At 40.1% G+C, this 19058-nt stretch overlaps 1 pseudogene; it reads right to left on the bottom strand.

Moving 5' to 3' along the window:
- Positions 1-1055: 1055 nt before the first annotated feature.
- LOC120861901 lies at positions 1056-17958 on the bottom strand (annotated as a pseudogene).
- Between the last annotated feature and the right edge of the window lie 1100 nt (positions 17959-19058).

Raw genomic sequence — 19058 nt, 5'->3', positions numbered from 1 at the left:
TCAAAACCTAATTCAACTTATTTTGTAACAAGTGCTTTTTAAAAATATTTACATTTGAATCCAAAATGAATGGTTACAATGTGTTAAAGGCTATCCATAAAATTAATATTAGTGTAGGAAATACATGGAGAAGGCAATGGCACCCCACTCCAGTACTCTTGCCTGGCAAATCGCATGGATGGAGGAGTCTGGTGGGCTGCAGTCCATGGGGTCGCTGTGGGTCAGACACGGCTGAGCGACTTCACTTTCAGTTTTCACTTTCATGCATTGGAGAAGGAAATGGCAACCCACTCCAGTGTTCTTGCCTGGAGATTCCAGGGATGGGGGAGCCTGTTGGGCTGCCGTCTATGGGGTCACACAGAGTCGGACACGACTGAAGTGACTTAGCAGCAGCAGCAGTAGGAAATACATGTGTCATATCTTTATGGCTAAATCTGCTGGGTAAAATTCTTTTAAAAAGTCTTTATTCCAACATAAAAATCCAAGTATATATATATATATATGTGACTGACTGACTGACTGAAGTCGCTCAGTTGTGTCTGACTCTGCGATCCCATAGACTGTAGCCTATCAGGCTCCTCTGTCCATGGGATTCTCCAGGCAATAGTACTGGAGTGGATTGCCATTTCCTTCTCCAGGGGATCTTCCCAACCCAGGGCTCGAACCCGGGTCTCCCACATTGTAGACAGACGCTTGACCGTCTGAGCCACCAGGGAAGCCCATATATATATATATATATATGTACTTGATATATATTATATATGTACTTATATAAATATTATATATTATATATATACAATCTTAAAATATACAATTTTGGCTTTAGAACGTGTAAGTTAAAATTTTTAATATTGTTGACCTGCTAATTCCCAGGTGCTCATAAGACACTGAATGTTTATTTCATGAAGACTATATATCTTCATATATATATCTGTCTTCAGTCTTGTGCTTCTGCTTGTATTTATGAAACAGATCCATGGTCACAGCAAAGAAAGTGTAAAAAGGGAAGGCCCAGGTCACCATCATACAACACAGACCTTCTGTCACCTAGAACCTCAAAATGTGAGGACAGTTTGAATGCTGAAATGTAAAATGACAGTTTTTAGTGATTTGTTTCTATACCTTCCAAACAAAAACATTTCATGCAATTGTCCTTCCTGCCTGATTTAGGAAACTTCAGGTCAGTTCTGCTATTGGAAATCCTTCCGGGCCTGAGGTCTCCACCATTCATTTTCTTTCTGTGGGTCTCTGATATGAGTATCTAAGCTGATTCTTGAAGCATCAGTACAATTGCAAAAGCTGACAAGAGTAAAGGGATTTCCTGAAGGGAAAGTCTGAAGGAAAAGGATGAATAAGGTTATAAAGATGTGAACAGGAAGGGTTATCCAGTGAGCTTAGACTTCTGGGTGTCTAGGAGAAAAGTAGGTGAGTGCTACTCCCTGGCTTTATCCCCAGAGCCTAGCACAGAGGCTGTGATAGGGTGGGTGCTAAATTCTTAGCTGTTAAATGACTCAATATATTAACAAAAAAAAGTAGGTTGTGGTCTAATAGTAAAGGCTTTCAAAACCATGCTAAGGCATTGATATTTTGGGGCAATTTGAGTTTTAGCAGTTTAGTGAAGTTCTGGCCAATATGGTAAAATATAGTAGGCAGGAGACCTATTATCACATGACTGTGTTAACATAGTCAGTGAGAGATAACTGAATTTAACTAAGGTAACAACTGTGCGAAATGAGAGCGAGCACGCCCGTGTTCACAGCAGCACTGTTTACAATAGTCAAGAAAAGGAAACAACCTGTGTCCATGAACAGATGAATGAAGTGTGAGTGTGTGAATAGTGGAATATTTAGTTTTAAAAGAATTAAATTTTGCCATTTACAACAAAACGGATGGCCTCAAGGGCATTATGCTAAGTGAATGAGTCAGTCAAAGACAAATGCTATATGATCTCACTTGTATGTGGAATGTGGAATCTAAAATAACAAGAACAACTTCATAGATACAGAGAACAGATTCAGTTCAGTTCAGTTCAGTTGCTCAGTCTGAACTGTCCGACTGTTTGCGACCCCATGAATTGCAGGACGCCAGGCCTCCCTGTCCATCCCAACTCCTGGAGTTCACTCAGACTCACGTCCATCGAGTCCTTGATGCCATCCAGCCATCTCATCCTCTGTCGTCCCCTTCTCCTCCTGCCCCCAATCCCTCCCAGCATCAGAGTCTTTTCCAATGAGTCAACTCTTCACATGAGGTGGCCAAAGTATTGGAGTTTCAGATCACCCAGGACTGATCTCCTTTAGAATGGATTAGTGGTTGCCATAAGCAGGAGTATGGCATGGTAGAAATAGGTGAAAGGAATCAAAAGTTAAAAAAAACAAGTAAGGAAACAAAATCTAATCTTCAAGGATCAGAAGAAAACACACTTTATAAAGCACTTTAAAAACTATAAAGTAAGGAAATTTTGTGGCAATACTTGAAGAAGTGAGGGGGTTTGTGATGAAATAAAAATACCTAAGATGAAATCAATCTATTAAAAAAATCAAAGTACAGAGGTTTTAAAAATTGGTTCTATAGGACAATGACACAATAAGTCTATGAAAAAGACATTCTTTTTGTAAGTCTATACAAATCTTGCTATATAAAATAATATAAAATATGAAGGAAACATACATTTATAAATATTAAATTTAAAAAGTAACCTATGAGGAGAAGACAAGATAACCATAAAAAGGCAAGCACCTTTGTCCTGAGTTGAGCAATTCAAATCTTTTATTGATTTTTTTTAAAAACTAAATCATGTGTTATCAATTGGTCCAGGTCAAATTTCTTTTCCAGGAAATCAGTCACTAGTTTTGGAACATAATCTCTGCTTTCCCAACCTGTAAATAAGCACACGTGTTCTCTTTAGACTTTACTAAATGATTTTTATATTTTATTATCTTATATTTGTTCCTTCTCTCTTTTGCACTGTTACCTTTACCTTGGATGATACTATTCTCAGCAGCACACAACGGAACTGCATTTCTCCCTTCTTAAGGAACAAACGCAGAAACTCCATGAAAAACCTTTCTTGCCCCCACATCTTCTAGCTATCCCATATCTCTTCTCCTTTTAGAGAAAAACTACTTTACAGGAAGAATTGTCTCCAGTTCAGGGTTCTCAGTTCCACTGCCTTTTCTCTTATTTTCTCTTGAGCCCACTCAGTGCCTGGCTGCTATAGCTCTTGTCAAGGTCACCAGAGACATAGAGTGTGGTCAGTGTGAGGCCAAGCCTTTTCTCTTTCCACAGTACCTGGGATACAACAAATGAGAGGCCAGTTGGTACAGATGAGATTCTTCAGAGAGGGCTCCTTAGAGAAAATAAGACTCGTTGAGAAATGAACAATAAGAGATATAAGTTGAGCTTCCTCACTTTGACTATTTGTGTGATGGGGATATTATGGATTACTGATGAGTTCGAAGTAGAATTCACATATTCACTGAATGTCTTTTGAGTATATGCTAAGTGCCAGGTGGCTTCCCTCATGGCTCAGATGGTAAAGAATCCACCTGCAGTGTAGGAGACGTGGGTTCAATCCCTTGGTCGAGAAGATAACCTGGAGAAGAAAATGGCAACCCGCTCCAGTATTCTTCCCTGGAGAATCCCGTGGACAGAGAAGCCTGGCAGGCTACAGTCCACGGGGTTGCAAAGAGTTGGACATGACTGAGTGACTAACACTTTCACTTTAAGTACCATGTACCATTTCAGAGATGGGAACACAATGGGGGCAAAAAATGCCCTGTCCCTGATCTCAGGAAGAACAGGAAGCCCAAGAATCCTCTCCCTTTAGTGCAGGGAGACTGACAGTAAACAAATATTGCAGAGTACATCATCAATGACGAGAACGTAGGAGAAAAAGAGAGTAGGGGCAATAGGTTGTGCAGAGGCCGAGGTTATGCAGGTGGGGAGGGAGTGTGATTTTTTAAAGCTTAGGGAAGGCCAGTCTGAACAAAAACATAAAGAACAGGAACTATCCAGAGATCTTGGGGTAAAGTAGTTTGAGGAGAAGGCAGAGTAATTATAAAGGTGTCGAGGTGAAGTGTTGGCTAATGAGAACGGTGAGGAGGCCAGTGTGTCAAGAATAGAGGGAGAGCAGTAGTAGCCGCTGGGGTCAGAGGGCTGGATCATAGGGGGGCTTTCGGCCATTGCATGCTTGAGATTTTATTCTGAGTGAGAAAGGAAGACATTAGAGGTGTCTGGGAGAAGGGTGACTTGATCGGATTTCCCTTTTAATAGTCTCACTCTCTGGCTGCTCTGTAGGGAATACTCTAGAAGACAAAGGGCAAAAGCAGGGAGACCATTGACCAAGTCACTGATGTCACGCAGGAAGAGGTGATGGTGACTTGGATGAGTGATGGTGCTGGTGAGAAATGATCAATCCTGGGCATACTTTGAAGGTAGAGACAACAGGCTTTGCTGAAATACTCATGGTACAAGAGAAAAAGCATAACCCAGGGTTTGAGGCCTGATTAACAGGAATGATGGAGTCGTCATTTATTGAGATGGGAAGGCTGGGAGGCAGGAGTGGTTTGGGGCAGGTAAAGTTCACATGTCTACCAACTATCCAAGTGGACATGCCAGGTAGGCAACCTTTATATCTTCAGGTCTAGGCTGAAGATATAAACTTAAGTGTTATGGGTAGAGTGTATTTAAAGTCTTGAGACCACAGAAGATCACCAGGGAAGGAAGTGTAAATAAAGAGGAGAAGAGGACTGAACACTGAAACTTAGGACACACCAAAGTTAGAATCTTAAGGATGTAGGGGAACCCAGCAAAGATTCCTGGAGGGAGTGACCAATGAGGAAGGAAGAGGAGGAAGAATAAAGGAGAAAGAGAAGGAGGAGGAAGGGAGGAGGAAGAACAATAGCAGCAACAACAGAGTAATATCTAGAAGTGAGGTGAACAGAGTGTTTGGGGAAAAGGGAGCCACCAGCTATATCAAACCCTGCTGATAGTTCATTTAAGACCCGGACTTACACTGTTGGTGGGAATGCAAACTAGTACAGCCACTATGGAGAACAGTGTGGAGATTCCTTAAAAAACTTCAAATAGATCTGCCTTATGACCCAGCAATCCCACTGCTGGGCATACACACTGAGGAAACCAGAATTGAAAGAGACACGTGTACCCCAATGTTCATCACAGCACTGTTTATAATAGCCAGGACATGGAAGCAACCTAGATGTCCATCAGCAGGTGAATGGATAAGAAAGCTGTGGTACATATACACAATGGAGTATTACTCGGCCGTTAAAAAGAATACATTTGAATCAGTTCTAATGAGGTGGATGAAACTGGAGCCTATTATACAGAGAAGTAAGCCAGAAAGAAAAACACCAATACAGTATACTAACGCATATATATAGAATTTAGAAAGATGGTAACGATAACCCTGTATGTGAGACAGCAAAAGAGACACAGATGTATAGAACAGTCCTTTGGACTCTGTGGGAGAGGGCAAGGGTGGGATGATATGGGAGAATGGCACTGAAACATGTATAATATCATATATGAAACGAATTGCCAGTTCAAGTTCGATGCAGGATACAGGATGCTTGGGGCTGGTGCACTGGGATGACCCAGAGGGATGGGATGGGGAGAGAGGATGGAGGGGGATTCAGGATGGGGAACATGTGTACACCCATGTTGGATTCATGTTGATGTATGGCAAAACCAATACAATATTGTAAAGTAATTAGCCTCCAATTAAAATAAATAAATTTATAAAAATAAAAATGTGTATGATTAAAAAAAAAAAAAAAACAGGACTGAGTTGACCATTGTGTGTGTCAGTCTTTCTGTGTTAATTTCAATCATCCCCATAAAATGGGACAATCCCTTTTATTTTGGCTTTAGATCCAGAACTTTCTGTCAATGCTATTTAGTGAATCAAATAAATTCTATTTTTCATACACATTCTCATGTATGTTGAAAATAATAGATTAAATCAGAAATTTCTGTTCCATAAAATCATCCCAACAGGGAGTGCTGGAGCCTCTCAGTCAGGCCTTTGGAGAACTTGAGTTGCAGATGCTAATACTAAAAATATACCCACCAATATTAGCACTAAATCAGGGTAGGGGGATCATCTTTTGTATCATCATGGCCACAGTCTCATTTTAGATCACTTCATATCCATTCTTGGAAGAATTTTCAGGGAGGATATGATGAGTAAACAGACTTCTCTCATTGTCAACAGGGTTAAAGCCACACTCTCAGGCTGGAGGCTCTGTTGTTCTTACCTTCAAAAATGCATCCCTTCCACATGCATCCAGTGAAGAGCAGCACTGAGTGTAAGTGAGCATCTTGGCTGATGGAGGGGCCCCTACCACCACGTTGACCACTTAGTTCTTATTGCAGATGCAAAGGCATCAATCCAAGTTTAGAATGAAAGAGAATGTTTATTTCTCATCTCATGTTATGGACTCAGAAATACCCTGCGTACATTGCGGTTCTAATAGTTGATTTATTTTCTAAGTCATGAAGTAAAATTAGGCCCACATGCCTTTTGCTTTATGCTTACTTTAAAAAATTCTCAACACAATTTTAGTCACAACTTAAACTTGTTCATACATTTGACTTTTAAGGCAGAAAGTAGAAATTAATGTGGTCAGTGTTCATGGCATTTTCAGTTTACCATGGACCAAAATGCAGGGGGAAATTTCCTATATTTTCAGAACAATATCACCACTTGAGAAGGTTTAGAAAGCCATTTGAACTAAACTAAATCAAATTATCTATACTGAATCAATTGACCCAGTTTTTTTTTAATTAAACTTTAATATGAAAATTAAATCAAATGTTAAAATGTAGGAAAAAGGAATCCCTTTCTTGGTTGCATCTCTGAGACTAATCCCACATTTGCTGGTCATCCGCCCATTAACTATTTGTTAATAGTTTTTCTGAATATTTGATAGTGACAGGGTAACAGGCAGGAAGGCCAGGAGTCTCCAAACGGAGGAAATAGCCTGCAAGTGTCAGACATTTTTATCTCTCTTAAGCAGCAGGAGGAAACAAACTAGCGATATTTTTTCCTTCTCTATACAAATTTAAAAGGAGGTTTTTCTTAAAATTCTGTGTTGCCATGACACCTGGTTTCACCTGAAGTTAACCAATGCCTTTTTCTTATGGAAATATTTATCTTAAGCTATGCTAATGTACTATGCATTTACCCCAAACTCTGTCTTCAAGTCGGTTCTGCCTTTCGGCTCAGAACCTACTTGACAAACCAGTATGTTATACTCAGATATTGTTCCTCTACTACGTAAATGAAACTATTTGTATGGTGATCTGCCCTTCTTTAAGATTCAAGTTAATCATTTTATGGCCCAAGATGAACCATTTGGTGCCAAGATTATCACAAAATGCATCTTATGGGTGAGGGGGCCTGGTGCCATTCTGAGTTTTAAGATATTCCTTTCTTTCATTAACAGACTGCTAGTGACTATATAACATCCAGCTAAAGACTAGCAGGGGGGCACTCTTTCTGCCCCCTTCTGATGTCTATGTCAGAAGCTTTCTCCATCTCCTTTATAGTTTAATGAAACTTTATTACACAAAAGCTCTGAGTGATCAAGCCTCATCTCTGGCCCTGGATTGAATTCTTCTCCTCCGGGGGCCAAGAATCCCGGCGTCATGATTCAACAACAACCTTTCAATAAGTTGTAGCAATAGATGTTATGTATTAGAGACCCATGTTCGTTAAAGTATCATCTGGAAATCAACAGAACCTAACAATATCCAGTGTTGCATACTGAGTGTGTAAATGTGGTATTGGTTGTTATGTAATAATTCTAAGTGACACCAGGGAAGGGGAATGACATCAGTGGTAAGGACTACTTATTCCTAAGGTGCCAAAGGTATTAGGGCGAATTTAGGCTACTGCTCAACTGGGAGCAGAATTGATTGTGTCCCATATTGTCCCATATTGCAGTTCTCCTTTCCTACCCTAGCACAGACTGGGGCTTTCTAGTCCAGGAGATCTGACCTCAGATCTAAGCAGAAGTCTGGTGCTACTGACTGCCACAAGGGAGGCATATTTTAGAGAACTGAGGGCTTCTATTTTGAGAGATTTCAGATAAGAGATGGAGAAGGCACTGGCACCCCACTCCAGTTCTCTTGCCTGGAAAATCCCATGGACAGAGGAGCCTGGTGGGCTGCAAGTCCATGGGGTTGCGAAGAGTCAGTCACGACTGAATGACTTCCCTTTCACTTTTCACTTTCATGCATTGGAGAAGGAAATGGCAACCCACTCCAGTGTTCTTGCCTGGAGAATCCCAGGGACGGGGGAGCCTGGTGGGCTGCTGTCTCTGGGGTTGCACAGAGTCGGACACAACTGAAGCGACATAGCAGCAGCAGCAGCAGATAAGAGGAAGCAAAGCTCAGGTATAGAGTGAGAAATTGGCTACACCATGGTTTTGAGGGAAGACGGCCAAATTAGGAATAGCCCCTCCACCCATGCCTTTTGCTCCTGCTCTCTCCCCAGAGAGTCACTTTAGGCTATTTGGCTTACTAATGTTCAAGAGATGTAATCATTGTTGCAAAAAAAAAAAAAAGCCATATATACAAAGCAGAGTAATACTTGAGCAATTTGCCCTGATGGTTGACTTACTCGCAGTCTGGTCACATGAGAGTGGTATGATGTGATACTTAACTTTACAGGCAGACCTGCACGTAAGTTTTCATGTGGCTTTAGGCACAACTGCTTCGCGATTACCAGGTATTTTGCCTAATAGGTAGTTCCTATTAGTAAAGCTACGGAAAATGAGTTTCCCTCTGTGTGATCAAGGTAGCTTGTGTATTGCGTGGCTCCCATTATCCTGGCTCTTACCATAGTTTCAAGATGCCCAATAACTTCAAAACGGTAGCCCATAGGGTCACCTGTCATTTCTGACAGCACCTCACTGATGGGCTTGGTGAAGTTCTTGGGGCTGAGGCACTCAGTGGCTCCTACAGCCACAGCCTTTTCAAATTTGTCTTTGCTGAGGTCAGCCCCAACAATCCTGGATGCACCAGCTGACTTACAGTCCATGATGACCGAAAGGCCAACTCCTCCCAGGCCAAAGACCACACACATTGAGCCAGGGGTGACCTGTGGGGAGACAAGTCCTGTAAATGCTAGACCTAGGGTAAAAAAAGGTAGAACCTGCAAAGCATCTCCAATCATAGAACATGAAATTCAGGAGATCACTTTGATGAGTTACTAGGACCGAATGGCTCATTCTCCATGACAGTGCCACAAAGAGAACCAGAAACAGCACAAACCCATGCCAAACTTGTTTTAGATTTGGTTTAACCAGCATGTTCTTAGTGATCATAACTGGGTCTTTCGTAAATAAATTGTTTTTCATCAAAGTTGAACCTCCATGTTGCAGTGATTATCGATCCATGTATAGCTTCAGGAAGAAAATGTAGTTAAATCGGTTGGGGGATTTTTACCCATACTATGTGTTATTAGGGTTTCCCTGGTGGCTCATATGGTAAGGAATCTGCCTGTCATGCAGGAGACTCAGGTTCAATCCCTGGGTTGGGAAGATCCCTTAGAGAAGGGAATGGCTACTGATTCCAGTACTGTTGCCTGGAGAATTCCAGTGGACTATGCAACCAGCACATAGTCCCTGGGTTGCGAAGAGTCAGATGTGACTGAGCAACTAACACTTTTACTTCATGCTATATTAAAGAAGATTCTAGCCAAAATTCATCTCCTAGATGAACACTCTTAATCCTATTACACAACAGGGAACAAGGAAACCTGAAAACAGAAAGACCTGTATCTATATATGCATGTGTTTTGAAATGTCTAAACTTATAAACAGAGATTTATGTGGGTACAGAGGTGCCATACCCACTCTCCATGAGCTGTAATTTCAGCTGTGGCCTCCCAAGCTCTCAGTTCAGTTCCTGAACTTGGAGCTTTGAAATCCATGTGGCCATTCTCTCAAGTATCATTAATCATTCACTCATCCGACAACACATTTTATTGATGAGTTATTTGTGGTCAGAAACTAAACTGGGCATGTTCTGCCTTTTCTTGTAATTTCTCTGGTAGTTTTACTAGCACAGTGAAAAAGTAGAATACTAATTTAAACTATATCCAATGTCCCTTCTCTCATCTCTTTCTTGGAATAAATCTGTTTCAACAGCCATATGTATATTTTCTACAAACTCCTCACTTTTTAGTCTTCCACATATTTGGACATCCCTTTCCTTTATTCATTCATACTTTTCCAAGTATTATTTATTGAGTCATTACTATGTCCAAGCTCCTTGCTAAGCAGTGCAGGGAACAGAGACTCGGTCCACACCTTCCTGGAGCTTGTGGGCTAACGAAAAGTAAAGGCACAAGAATTTGAGATTTGGGACCATACTATTAATGAAGCAGTCATGTTACCTTGAATAACAGGAAGAGATTCCTGCTTAGATGGAGGGGATAGAAAGAAATAAAGAACTTCTTTGAGCAAGCAGGTAATTTTTTTTTTTGAGAACCATTTCAGCTCAATTCAGTTCAGTTGCTCAGTCGTGTTCAACTCTGCGACCCCATGAATTTCAGCACGCCAGGCCTCCCTGTCCGTCGCCAACTCCCGGAGTTCACTCAAACTTACGTCCATCGAGTCGACGATGCCATCCAGCCATCTCATCCTCTGTTGTCCCCTTCTCCTCCTGCCCCCAATCCCTCCCAGCATCAGAGTCTTTTCCAATGAGTCAATTCTTTGCATGAAGAGGCCAAAGTACTGGAGTTTCAACTTTAGCATCATTTCTTCCAAAGAACACCCAGGACCGACCTCTTTTAGAATGGACTGGTTGGATCTCCTTGCAGTCCAAGGGACTCTCAAGAGTATTCTCCAACACCACAGTTCAAAAGCATCAATTCTTTGGTGCTCAACTTTCTTCACAGTCCAAATCTCATATCCATACAAGACCACTGGAAAAACCATAGCCTTGACTACATGGACCTTTGTTGGCAAAGTAATGTCTCTGCTTTTGAATATGCTGTCTAGGTTGGTCATAACTTTCCTTCCAAGGAGTAAGTGTCTTTAAATTTCATGGCTGCAATCACCACCTGCAGTGATTTTGGAGCCCCCAAAATAAAGTCTGACACTGTTTCCCCATCAATTTCCCATGGAGTGATTGGACCAGATGCCATGATCTTAGTTTTCTGAATGTTGAGCTTTCAGCCAACTTTTCACTCTCCTCCAGAGAAACCATTTATTTCTCCTTAATTTTTAGATTATATTTCACTAGGATGCAAATCTAAATTGGTAGTCTTTCTGTTTCTTCCCTGGTGGCTCAGTGATGCAGGAGACCTGGGTTCAATTTCTGGCTCAGGAAGAACCCCTGGAGACAGGAATGGCTACCCAGGAATGGCCATCCAGTATTCTTGCCAAGAGAATCCCATGGACAGAGGAGTCTGGCAGTCTACAGTCCATGGGGTCGCAAAGAGTCAGGCACGACTGAGCGACTAACACTTTCACTTTTCTGTTTCTTCCAGTATTGTAACTTTTCCCAACAGGTGACCTTTAAACTGAGAATAATGTCAAGGAAGCAGCCACGTAAGGGCTCAGTAGATGAGCGTTCCAGACAATCAGAATACCTCGTGTAAATATTTTCATGCAAGACAGGGACAGCTCAGCAGGCTTACAGATCTCATGAGAGGTGAGTGTGAGTGGATCATAGTGGGTTAGATGAGATTGTTCCAAGAATGGAAGCTATTGAAGGATTTTTAGCAAAGATGTAATGCAGACCAATTTATGTTTTATAAAATTACTCTGATTTGTAAGTGGAGAATTACTGGAGATGGAGAGGAGTAATGAAAACAATAAAAGGAAGGCCATTGCATCCAATGAAGATATGATGATGGTAGTGAGACGAAGAAAATGGAGAGATTTAAAATCTACCTTGTAGGTAGAGTTAGCAGGACTTGCCGTTGGATTGTATATAAGGTGATGGAGAGAGAAGATCGAGGAAGAAGAAAATTAGAGTAGGCATAAATATGTCTGGGTGACAGGGAGGAAGAAAATTAAGAATTCCATTTGATACATACTCAGTTTGAGATACCTGTGAGATTCTCAAAGGGAGATGTCAGGTATGGCATTGGATGAAAGAATTTGGGGTTCAGAGAGAGTACTGGAGATAGAAATTTCAACTCAACTAACATATGGACAATTTTTAAGACTTCAGAGTTGGATGAGACCACCACATACGGGATTGTTTGGGGAATGATTTTAGTAGTTATGAATTGTGTGTTATTTTACCCACTTCTTCTACTTATTAAGAGTGACGTAGAGAGTCAGTTTAGTCGCTCAGTTGTGTCTGACTCTTCGCAACCCCATGCACTGCAGCATGCCGGGCTTCCCTGTCCATCACCAATTCCTGGAACCTGCTCAAACTCCTGTCCATTGAATTGGTCATGCCGTCCAACCATCTTATCCTCAGCCATCTTCTTCTCCTCCTGTCTTCAACCTTTCCCAGCTTCAGGGTCTTTTCCAGTGAGTGAGTTCTTTGCATCAAGTGGCCAAAGTACTGGAGCTTCAGCTTCAGCGTCAGTCCTTCTAATGAATATTCAGGACTAATTTCCTTTAGAATTGACTGGTTTGATCTCCTTGCAGTCCAAGAGACTCTCAAGAGTCTTCTCCAACACCACAGTTCAAAAGCATCAATTCTTCAGCACTCAGCCTTCTTTATGGTCCACATCCATACATGACTACTGGAAAAACCATAGCTTTGACTCTATAGTGGACTTTTGAAGGCAAAGTGATGTCTCTGCTTTTTAGTATGCTGTCTAGATTGATCACAGCTTTTCTTCGAAGAAGCAAGTGTCTCTTAGTTTCATGGCTGCAGTCAGCAACTGAAGTGATTTTGGAGCCCAAGAAAATAAAAGTCTATCACTGTTTCCATTGCTTCCTTATCTATTTGCCATGAAGTGATGGGCCCAAATGCCATGATCTTAGTTTTTTGAATGCTGAGTTTTAAGCCAGATTTTTCACTCTCCTCTTTCAGTTTCATCAAGAGGCTCCTCAGTTCCTCTGACATAAGCTGAGTCCAAATAATCACTCTTAAGATTTCACGTTTTCATACTATATGCTAGCTGTTAGAGGTTGCATTTTGTCCCCCACCTAGCTACTTATTCATACATTGAAGTCTTAACTCCCAGTACCGCAGAATGTGATCTCATTTGGAGATAAGGTTTTGGCAAAAGTAATAAACTTTAAAATAAGGTAATTAGATAGGTTCTAATCCAGTATGATTGATGTCCTTATAAAAAGGGAAAATTTGGATAAAAAGACTGGCATAGAAGGAAGGTGATAGGAGACATTGGGAGAAGATGGCCAAGGAGAGAGACCTGGAACAGATCTTTCATTCACAGCTCTTAGAAGAAACCAGTCCTGCCAACACTTTGATTTGGGATTCCTAGTTTCCAGAATGTGATACAATAAGTTTCTGTTGTTTAAGCCACCAAGTCTGTGGCAGTTTGCTACAACAGCCCTAGCAAGTTAACACAACAGCATTAATAGTTATTTTGTGAAAAAGATTAATTTTAGATGTGAATCTAAATTTTAGAAAAGAACCTGAAGGAAATACAGAGGAAACAAAATTAAATCTAGAGATTTTATTTTCACTTATTCAGAAATAAAATTTTGAATCTGAATTTTTCATTTTCTTCTAATTGATTTGGCATTGTGTAGAAACACCCTGCATATGAGATGCTTTCAAGGGTTTTGTTTTATAAAAAAACTTCAGTTTTCCTTAAAAAAAAAAAAAGCATTTAAAAAATAAAATAGGAACTAGCCCACCCTGCTTCTTACCTTGCCAATCTTAATAGTGGCCCTGTATCCAGTGGAAAATCCACATCCAGTTAAACAGACTTTCTCAGGAGGAGCTGCATCATCAGTCTTAGCGACGGAAGTTTCATCCACCGGCATGTACTCAGTGAACGTACTGGTGCTCAAGAAGTGATAGACTGGCTTGCCCTTGCATGTACATCTGGTGCTGCCATCAGCCAGGACTCCATGACCAGTGATGCTGTTTGATACAGCAAATACTCAGGTTAATTCAATTCAAAAATTAGCACAGGAACAATTAAATGGCATTAGAGAAAAGTGACTGAAACCTACTCTGTCCTTATACAAAGTTGCCATCTGGGTTGTGACAAGCATTGCAATCTCTACACTGAGGCAGAAAGTGGGGGATGACTTTGTCATCCAGAGAGAAAACATGATATAATGTGTTGGTCATTAACATTAAAGGATGAAATAGACGAATGTGAATTGAGCCCATGCCATATGCAAGAAGCCTAAGAGTAGAGGCATGCCTTGGAGATATCACAGGTTCAGTTCTAGACCATTGTTGTAAAGTGAGTCACACAAATTTTTTGGTTTCCCAGTGCATAAAAAAAATCATGCTTATACTATCCTGTAGTCTATTATGTATGCCAAAGCATTGTGTAAAATAGCAGTGTATATATCTTAATTTAAAATTTTGCTATTGGAAGAATGGCACTGATAGACTTGCTTGAGGCTGGATTGCCTCAAACTTTCAATTTGTTTAAAAAAAAATGCATTTCCTTAGAAGCGTAATAAAGCAAAGTGCAATAAAACAAGGTATGCCTGTATTCTAAAGTTTATAACCACATCAAATTTGTTTGCTAAAGGTTCAGACTTTGCCAAATTAAATTTCACTCTATACAACCCATTTTCCTTGTGTTCTTTTATCCTCCTCAATTCATTAATGCTCCTCTAATAATTCCTAGTTGCACTATTTCCTTTGATAGGATAGACAGCCCTACTTATCTCAGACTTGTGGCTCAACATTTGCACGCCTAGTTTCATTGTAGTGACTCCTTCTCTAACGCTGTCTACAACGCCAGTGGCTTCATATCCCACAATCACTGAAAACTTAGACACTATTGCTCCTTTTCATCACATGGGCATCTGTTTGACAGATTCCCATTGCCAACACCTGGGTTCAAAGAAAAGAATATTCACCAACCAGCAAAGGGGTTGTTTTACAGTTGGGAAGACATTTATCTCTTTCTTGAAAAGACTATGATTATTTATGCTGGATGACTGCCCGATATAATAGTGTTGATTCTCAAATTCTGAGCTGAGGATCAACCATCAAACCAAAATCTCTCTCTTTAAGGAATTTATAGTACTGCTGCCTCTGGCTGTATTTTTGAATCTCAGTCTTTTTGAAGTAAACTGATGGTCCTGTGAGGGAACTAGAATGCAGTTTGTTACCCGGCACAGAAGTAGATTTTTAGTTAGTTCCTCCTCTTGATGAAAGATAGAGGGAATGGGAATGGTGTGCAGAAGAGAAGGGAGCAAAATTGTATGTTACCACAGTGCTCAAATAACAAGAGATGGTCAAAGAAAGATGGCAGCAATGACTATTCAATAACCTGGTGATCAAAACAATGGTTAGGCTCTGTCCAAAGAAGTTGGGGGAGTGTTCCAGGAAGCTGTCATTTCTCCAGGCACAAATGAGTTTCTTATTCTTTGTGAAAAGTAATCTCAATGTTATTTGATACCCAGAAGATTTTTAAAATATTCATTAGTCATAATGATTAACCATTTTTATCACTGTGTTAATAAAAATTCAACAAATAAAAGTTATACAGAGCAGATTAGTAGAACCATTTTTTAATCAATAACTAAGTTATTAATTTTATACCCGCTATGGCCTTATCAATTTAAAAAAAAAACCAGAATGAGAGTTAGTAACTGAAAATTGGGAATCATTTCCTTATTTAAGGATCCAATCTCACAATAATATATACTCAAAGTAGGGGTGATAACATTTTAGGCTTATACGCACTCTCAGGTTACTTTAATACAGACTTCTTTTGCCTTTGGTGGAGCAACGTCCATCTCCTCAATGGAAAAGCATTTCTTCTGTTCCCATAGCACAGTCACTTTATGTTTAATAACCTAAGAAATTGGTGAGAGTTATAAACAGGCTCCAACTTTTCTTTACAGTTACAGACTCTCTGAACGATACAAATCTGGACAGATCACTTTGTAATCCTTAGAGATCATCTTATGTACACCTGTGATATATGAGGAGTGCAGCCCAGAGATACTGACAACTGGATCCGTGGTCACAGGGCACGTGGTAAGCAGGGCTTGACCAGATTCTGAGGTACACCCTTTCCGGCCCTTTGCCTTTTCTCTGTCTGTGCTCACATAATATTTAACTAAACTAGGTTTTTTTTTACTACCATTTCAAGGTAACAAAATGTCACCTGTGTATCACTTATTCACAAGAGCAGATTTATAAAACAGAAAATGTTGTTGATATATCTTCAAGAATCTAAGCCAGTATTTAATAGCTGTATAATCATGTAGCAATGGTGAGGATATTAGAAAATTAGCTTGTTTAGAGATGAAGGGAACCATGAATCAAGATGCATATAGACTGCGAATTCCTGGATGACTGTGTCTTTGCATCTCCTAATCCCTTTTTGTACCCAGCCCAGTTCTTGCATCTCATGGGTCTAGATAGGTGAGGTAAAGCTTCTCATCTCTGCTGCTGCTAAGTTGCTTCAGTCGTGTCCAACCCTGTGCGACCCCATGGACATCAGCCCACCAGGCTCCTCCCCTCACAGAAGCGGAAATTAAAGGGTGGAGCATCTCAGTGAAGAACCTTCAGCTGTTCAACTGGTTTGGGTAGTTATTTAATTAAAGAATTTTGCTGATATTATTGAAATCAGAGAAGGGGAAAGAGAGAGATTGTTTTCTTGATTTCCCATCTTCAAATCTGTTTAAGAATCCTATGAAATATTTTAATTCATTTGTTCAGACACCAAATGAGTTATCAGTTATTTCATCTTATTTGCCAACTAATACACCATTTCTAAGATCTGCTTTAGATGGATAGTTACTACAAGAGATTTTGAGAAATGATGAAAGCCATCAGTGATTTTAACACTCACCCTCTGCCTCTCTGAGGCAAATGTCATGGGGCACAGTGTTGCTGACTCTGTTGTTTTATTCCTGCCCTCTTTGTTGTTGTTGTTCAGTCACTCAGTCATGTCTGACTCTTTGTGACCCCATGGACTGCAGCACACCAGGCTTCCCTGTCCTTCACCATCTCCTGGAGCTTGCTCAAACTCCTGTCCATTGAATCAGTGATGCCATCCAACCATCTCATCATCTGTCGTCCCCTTCTCCATCTGCCTTCTATCTTTTCTACCTCTGTCAGCAAGTAATGTCTCTGCTTTTTAATACACTGTCTAGGTTTGGCATAGCTTTTCTTCTAAGGAGCAAGTGTCTTTTAAATTCATGGCTCCAGTCACTGTCTGCAGTGATGACCCCATATGAAAAGGGTTACAGTGCAATGTGGTCCAATCTTGATGCTAGAAATTTCACATCACAATCCTACACTAATTCCTGCTGGATTAATAGTTGAGATTTAAAGTCAAACTATAAATATAAACTACGTGGAGCATTGAGGCGTTTTTGTGCTTGAGAATGACAGAAAAAAGTTATACTGGAAACATCTAAGAATGAACATTTTGTGTCTTGAGAAGTAGTAAATAGCAGTATGTGTCATTGAAAGTCAATTTATGGAAACATTTTGCTTACCAGAACAATTGCCCAGCTATCCTGAAATTCAGTTATTAATAATGTCAATAGAAGCCACATTTTTCCATTTTTCTTTCTGAAAAAGCTCCCATATGCTGTTTTATCCTGTTTCTACTGGCATTCTCTGAAATCCTAACCCATTGCTCTCCCTCATCCCCCAGGGTATGCTTGCTCAACAGGCATTTAATTCCCCAAGAAATATCCCCAAGTATTTAATTATGTTAAGATATTCAAGTTCTAACAACCAGACCCACATTAGTAGATCATGAGGATACAGAAATGTTCTGCTCACATTCCCAGCGGTGCCCATTCTGTCACTCTTTTTGTGCTGTATTTCAGTAAACAGACTTTTTCTGCCTGTTGTTTAGCTCAGTTTGCTGTAAATAACAGCGTCTTGTGCCCTCAGATAAATGGTCTGGCTCAAAAGTTCTGCCTTGAGTGATATGACTCATGTCTTCAAGACTTCCAATGAGCCATAACCCTCACCCTTGGCAGTCAATTTTGAAAAGAAATATGGTAACCTGCAATGATCAAACCATGAGTAGAGCTCTAACAAAAAAGACAAGATAGTCAATCCTATTGAAAATGACTGAAAGCTTTCTTATCCATCTTATTTCTGGGGATATAAAAACATATAAGGTTAGTTCAGCTCAACATAACTCAGTAAAAAATGGATTGTGTGCTTCTTTAGCTTTTCTGCAAGGCACAGCTGAGTTTAGGGATGTGTGTGTATTTATCAATGTATATTGTATTTATTGATGTTCTAGTAATACTTCACAACACAGAGACTTGATGTAGTTTGTGGAAAACATGTAATTAAACATAAATGAAAACAAGGCCAAGAAAATGTAAAAGATTGGAATAGAAGGTCAAAATTAGAAAAGAGGAGTCAAGGATATATAGAACATGGGTATGGATAACTATGGTTTCTAGATATTTGAGGGAATGAAAGATGTGTAAAATTTGTTAGCTCTGCATGTGGACAGATTATGGACTGAGCTCGAGTCACCATTACACACAGCTGTCTCGTACAGCTGTATAAGTTGTGCATGGCACAGAGGCATACAGTGCAGAGGAGCAAGGGAGCTGAAGCCCAGCCTGTATCCGGCTCTCAAATGTTAAGGGTTTTCATTTCCTTGGCAAGTGTTTCACTCTTCTGAAGTAGTTGTTTAACTACTTCAAGGGACTTTTTCTGAAAATAAGATACAATGGAGCTGGAATCTTTCGGATTTACTGACTATTGATAGGAGAATACCCAGGATGGATTTTATTTTTTATACTATTTGGGAGTGCACTGGCAAATTCACTTCCAAGTAAATTCATTTTACACAAAGGAGATTTTACTCTTGTGGAATCAGTCAGTAGTTTATAAAGCTGTTCAGATCGTGAAATATACGTTTAGACAACAGATATGAGCAAAATTTTCTTTTAAAAATCTGG

Source organism: Oryx dammah, unplaced genomic scaffold (assembly GCF_014754425.2).
Source record: "Oryx dammah isolate SB20612 unplaced genomic scaffold, SCBI_Odam_1.1 HiC_scaffold_3, whole genome shotgun sequence".
Taxonomy (NCBI): Eukaryota; Metazoa; Chordata; class Mammalia; order Artiodactyla; family Bovidae; genus Oryx; species Oryx dammah.
This window is presented reverse-complemented; position numbering and strand designations above follow the sequence as displayed.